The 5989-nt window shown below is 40.7% G+C and overlaps 1 pseudogene; it reads left to right on the top strand.

Moving 5' to 3' along the window:
- Positions 1 to 2296: 2296 nt before the first annotated feature.
- Positions 2297 to 3159, top strand: LOC109103878 (annotated as a pseudogene).
- Positions 3160 to 5989: the final 2830 nt, after the last annotated feature.

Here is a 5989-nt window from a genome sequence, read left to right as displayed (position 1 = left end):
TGATCGCTATGGGGAAAGGGACCGCCATAGTGACAGAGATGTCATAGTGACCACGAAACGGATGAAGGGAGCCATAGGGACAGAGAGGGACGGTCAGAAAGAGAAGGGGTGAGAGGTCAGGGAATCATAAAGCCAGAACAGCTTCGCATGTTCCTGATCCCCCCAAAACGTAAGAAAAAGCAGATGGGACAATTAAAGGTAACCAGGATAGAAGCAGTCAACTGTTCTTAGATCAGAACACACAACTGACCCAGTCTTCAGTGTCTTTACCTTGTCTGCTTGTCTTTTTGTCTATATGTGAGATGAAGCTGTATTTAAAGGTGCCTAGGAGACTAGAGCTGCCCCCATCATCCTTGTCATTTACCGGAAATAAATACATCCAATACGGCTGTTTCAGACAATTATAACTGTGATTTGGCAAGAAGAGTAAAATGCACCTTGAGCCTAAGTGTTGTGTTAAAGTGAATGTGCCTGTTCAGTGGCACACAAGTTGTTTCTTTCGGAAGAAACTAATAGAATAAGAAATGTTTCATCCGGCTGTTTATTAGGAAATAATAACAAAAAATATATACATTTCAGAACCTCTCTGTTAATAGTTGAATACTTTTTTATTGCTATGTTGCTTCACAAACTATTTGTGAACTAAATATTTTCTTTAAGACTTTAAGAATTTTCCGGTGTTTAAATGTGTGCTGTCATTGCTTCAAATACCACCATTTAAGTTCTTAATGTCAATTAATGAACTTATCTTTTGCTCATACCTGTAATATTTTGAATTTAAATGTTTTTTTTTTTAGTCGTCGGTTCAGATTGTCTTTCTGTGCTGCCTAGCATTTAGTATAGTTCAAGTTGAAAGAATGAAGTCTACCATAAATCTACACACATGATCAACTTAGTCATAACACAGTGGGAATGGAAGAAGAAAACATATCAGTGAATCTACAAATACAATCTATGTGCTGTTATGATCTTGCATTTGCTCCATTTAGGTCTCTTGTGATGATTGATGTGCTGATGTGAGGCACATTGTGTAACAATCTAAACCTGACTGTAGAAACAATCTTTATTATTGTGGATACTGTAGTGTACAATTCTGTCTGTGGTCATGTTTATGAATTAATAAAAAAATAGGAGGACACAAAAAGGCTTAGAGGTTGTGTTTCAGAGAATTGGTGTCATTTGGATATTGAAAATAAGCAATCATTTGGTTTGGCACCTAAATCAACATGTTCTATTATGGGGCATCATTTGTTCGGCGTAATAAGCAATCAATTACTTTCACCTGTGACATATTGATTGAGTAAATAGGCAGGTCCAGAGAAAAATAACGCTTGTCATGGTAGAGGGTGGAGCCATGCTGATTTTCAGCTGTGATAAATTTGGACGGGTAGAGGCTAATGCATCAGTGAAACACAAGCTTAGCAACCAATGGGGTTCTGGCAAGTTGGATTAGGATTGGTGTTTCTTCTTGTATGGACTACTCTGAAGCACTTTGGAGAGGCAAAAAGTAATAGTCATTGGATCCCAAGTATTTTTATGCCTAGGGCGCTGTCAAAAGTTCAGAAGATTGACTCCAGAATGCCACCAATTCCACAGAAATATGATCCTAGTAACCTTGTATTTACACCCGAAAAGTTTCCTGTCCAGAAACCAGCCAGGAGTGATTTTAAAAAGCCTTCTCAAGATGTTTTGGGTGTTCAGTTCAAAAGAGCTGCTGCTGGGTCCAGTGCAAAAACTGAACATGGAGATTTCCAAGCCTACCAGAAGAACCAACGCAGCCAAGTGTTTCCCTTTAATTTGTGCCATCCTGTCCCTGCCAAAAGTGTGGCAGCTCGGGGTGTGCTGAAAACTCTGTATATGTGGAGGTGATGAGACTTCTTGGGGAATGGAAGCCACTGAAGTCATCTGCTTTTTACGCTGGGAGGCTTGTACTGCAACTGGAGAAGACCCTTCTGCTCAAGTGCTCCTCTTTGAGTCAGAACTGCATGGATGTGGTAGTACACTAACTGTGAGGTTTCACCTTTTCCTTTCGTAACATTTATGGTTCTGAATGGTTTTCTGTAATGAACATGCTTTCTACTCCCATTTAGGTGACTGAAGATGAAGCTTGTCTATTACGTTCAAACTTGTGTACCCCCACAAGAGGTTTTATTTTGGTGTTCCTATTGTTAGGAGCAATAGTGCTGTGGTTGGTATCGAGTGTCACTATTCAAGAGGGAGGGCAGATTCAAGGTTACTGGATGTACTAAAAACCCCATATAATGACCGTCTATGTAAAACTCCTCTGCAGAAAAGCATGAAATGTGTGAGTAGCGATGCCTTAATGCCCAATTGGATCCCCCATATGCCGCTTCTAAAGCTGCAGAGGAGATCTTTGTGTTCTCCCTCAGGCTCATGACTGGTTGGTATATCAAACAGCTTTCATAACACACCAGTGCTTGTGAACTTGTGCTAAAAGGTGTCTTTACAGATGACTGGCAATTCGAGAGACCTTCTAACCAGTACTTCCTGGGTGATATCATAAACATTGAGGGCATCTGTACACGCCATACAGGCACGTTCCCATCCATGTATTTGTGGACAGCTGCGCTTGCTACAACAGTTCCTGATGCTGCGTCTATCCCCAGATACTTCCTTTATTGAGAACAATGGGTAAAGTGGTGCACCTCATGTGTCCCACTCTCTAGAAGTATTGCAAGACTTCTAACTGGGTTCTCTTACCAGGTGCCTGGTTGATGCCAAACTCACAGGCTCCAGGTCTCACTTTATGCCCCGAACTCAAGGTGATAAGCTGCGGTTTCAGCTGGAGACATTCAGGTTCCATCAAGCAGGGCAGTGGACTGGTATGTGACAAGCTGTGCAACACTTTTGTATAATGCTACCATGGTCTACAAACCCACTGTCTTTGCAGGTCTACATCACATGCATATTGAAAGTGTCTACAGCAACTCCTCCTACTCCAATAAGTCCTGAACAGAAAGCTTGTTCTTTCTCTGCTAATAAGTAAGCCCACCCCCCCCACCCCCCCAATAAGTGTACAGGTGACTTGGGGATTGCCTTAACTTAAGGGTTTGTCTTGTCAGGTGGGTATCCGCAGATGGTTCTGACCAGGTGTGTGCCTGCTGTGACACCTTCTGTAGTACCAGAAATGGACGTGATCCGATGATTTAAAGGTCTGGGTCTTTTTTTATTTTTTATTTTCATTTCTCTCCTATGCACTGCTTTTCTCACTATCTGTTTGTTTCTCAGATCTGTGGTGGGATAAAGCATCTGTCGGACCCATTAATGTCAAGGAATATGGACAAAAAATGACTGGAAATGCCATGTGATGTTTAAAATAAAAAAATTAGTCTTAATAGGTTTTGATCTCTTGTCTACAACTTTGTATCCGATTCTGTGGCTTTGCTGCTCTCCAGCATGAGCTACATTTAGCAGACGCTTTTATCCAAAGCGACTTGCAGTGCATTCAGGCTAACTTTTTTTTTTGTTTGTTTTTTTTAAAGTGCATGTTCCCTGGGAATCAAACCTGCAACCTTTTCCCGCTGCTAATGCAATGCTCTACCACTGAACCACAGGAACACTGAACTAAAGTCCCTGTAACCTACCTACAGTTCCTATAACCTAACAGTTTTGGAGGCAAAATATGTAAAGCTCTAGTACATGGTGACTAAATGCTGCTGAAGAAGCCTTACTTCAGTGCAAAATGCTGGGGTCGGACTGTTTTGACAAACTTAAGGGTGTTTCAGTGGCAACCACATCCTTCGCATACTAGATAGGGGGGACCCATCTGGAATGCAGTGAAAAAGTGTGTATGGTGGCAACTGGGGTTTTCCGTTTTAAATGTCTTCACTGCTGCATTATGTAGCATCTAGAAATGCATGCGCTGCCTCTTATCTTGCTTCACCAATTGCCATCAAATGCAAGGCCCTGATACTTGCAGACAAAAGTCACTGGATAGATTTGCAAGGCTACCATGTAAGCTCAACCTGGCAAACCCTACCTGGATTGGCTGAATTATGTATCTTTGAGTTAAAATGGGGTTTTATCAGTCAATTTAAAGTCGTGCTTACAGGTTAACACAATGTGCACTTCAAGAATCAGATTTTGGTTTTTCTGGTGTGAGGTGATCTGTGCTTTATTACATTCAAACAAATTCTGAATCACTTTGCTCTCTGCAGTCTGTCATTCATTTGAAAGCAGCTGATTCAAATTCCCACTAAAACCCTTCTTGCCATGTTATTCTGTCCAGAAATAAATGTATAAATTACATAATGGGGGTGTCAAAGTTCCTGGAGAACCAGAGTTTAGCTTCAAACCTGGTTTAAACAAACCTGATCCAGCTAATTTAAGTCCTTCAGGCTTTTTGAAAACTACATGGTTTGTGTGTTGGAGCAGGATTGGAACTAAACTCCAAACTAAGTTTGACACCCCTGATGTGTGTGTGTATATAAATTTTCCAATGAATAAGAGTAAATGAAACTTCCAACAAAATATCAGGGGTAACATTTTTAAAAGTAATGACTAAAAACAAAGAAAATAAAAGTTAATTCAGCTGGTTTATGTCCAAAATAAGCGAGACTGCAAAATAAATCCTCTTTAAAAATAAAAAAAATTCAATATGTGTTTTAAAAGATGCCAATGGTGTTGAGGCAAGCAGTATTTGAGTTATTGGTGTTTGTTGTTGGTTGTAGTTAACGTTTGACTTGTCAATATGGTCCATCTATGTAATTTTATTAATATAAGTCAATTTTATTAATATAAGTCAATTGTATTTACAATGTATGGCACATATTCGTATATGTAACAGTATGATTTTATATAATGTGCCCTTAAGCATACAATTTCTAATATATGTGTTCCAACATTGAGCATTTGTATAGCGATGCTATACAGGTCCTTCTCAAAAATTAGCATATTGTGAAAAAGTTCATTATTTCCATAATGTAATGATAAAAATTAAACTTTCCTATATATTTTAGATTCATTGCACACCAACTGAAATATTTCAGGTCTTTTATTGTTTTAATACTGATGATTTTGGCATACAGCTCATGAAAAACCCAAAATTTCCTATCTCAAAATTAGCATATTTCATCCGACCAATAAAAGAAAAGTGTTTTTAATACAAAAAAAGTCAACCTTCAAATAATTATGTTTCGTTATGCACTCAATACTTGGTCGGGAATCCTTTTGCAGAAGTGACTGCTTCAATGCGGCGTGGCATGGAGGCAATCAGCCTGTGGCACTGCTGAGGTGTTATGGAGGCCCAGGATGCTTCGATAGCGGCCTTAAGCTCATCCAGAGTGTTGGGTCTTGCGTCTCTCAACTTTCTCTTCACAATATCCCACAGATTCTCTATGAGGTTCAGGTCAGGAGAGTTGGCAGGCCAATTGAGTACAGTAATACCATGGTCAGTAAAACCATTTACCAGTGGTTTTGGCACTGTGAGCAGGTGCCAGGTCCGGGCTGAAAAAACGAAATCTTCATCTCCATAAAGCTTTTCAGCAGATGGAAGCATGAAGCTAGCTGCATTGACCCTGCCCTTGATAAAACACAGTGGACCAACACCAGCAGCTGACATGGCACCCCAGACCATCACTGACTGTGGGTACTTGACACTGGACTTCAGGCATTTTGGCATTTCCTTCTCCCCAGTCTTCCTCCAGACTCTGGCACCTTGATTTCCGAATGACATGCAAAATTTGCTTTCATCCGAAAAAAAGTACTTTGGACCACTGAGCAAACATCCAGTGCTGCTTCTCTGTACTCCAGGTCAGGCGCTTCTGCCGCTGTTTCTGGTTCAAAAGCACACGCCTGTGCACGGTGGCTCTGGATGTTTTCTACTCCAGACTCAGTCCACTGCTTTCCGCCGGTCCCCCAAGGTCTGGAATCGGTCCTTCTCCACAATCTTCCTCAGTGTCCGGTCACCTCTTCTCGTTGTGCAGCGTTTTTGTTTTTTTGCCACACTTTTTTCCTTCCCACAGACTTC

This window comes from Cyprinus carpio, chromosome A3 (assembly GCF_018340385.1).
Source record: "Cyprinus carpio isolate SPL01 chromosome A3, ASM1834038v1, whole genome shotgun sequence".
Taxonomy (NCBI): Eukaryota; Metazoa; Chordata; class Actinopteri; order Cypriniformes; family Cyprinidae; genus Cyprinus; species Cyprinus carpio.
The sequence above is the reverse complement of the archived record's forward strand: the minus strand, read 5'-3'. Positions and strand labels throughout refer to the sequence as shown.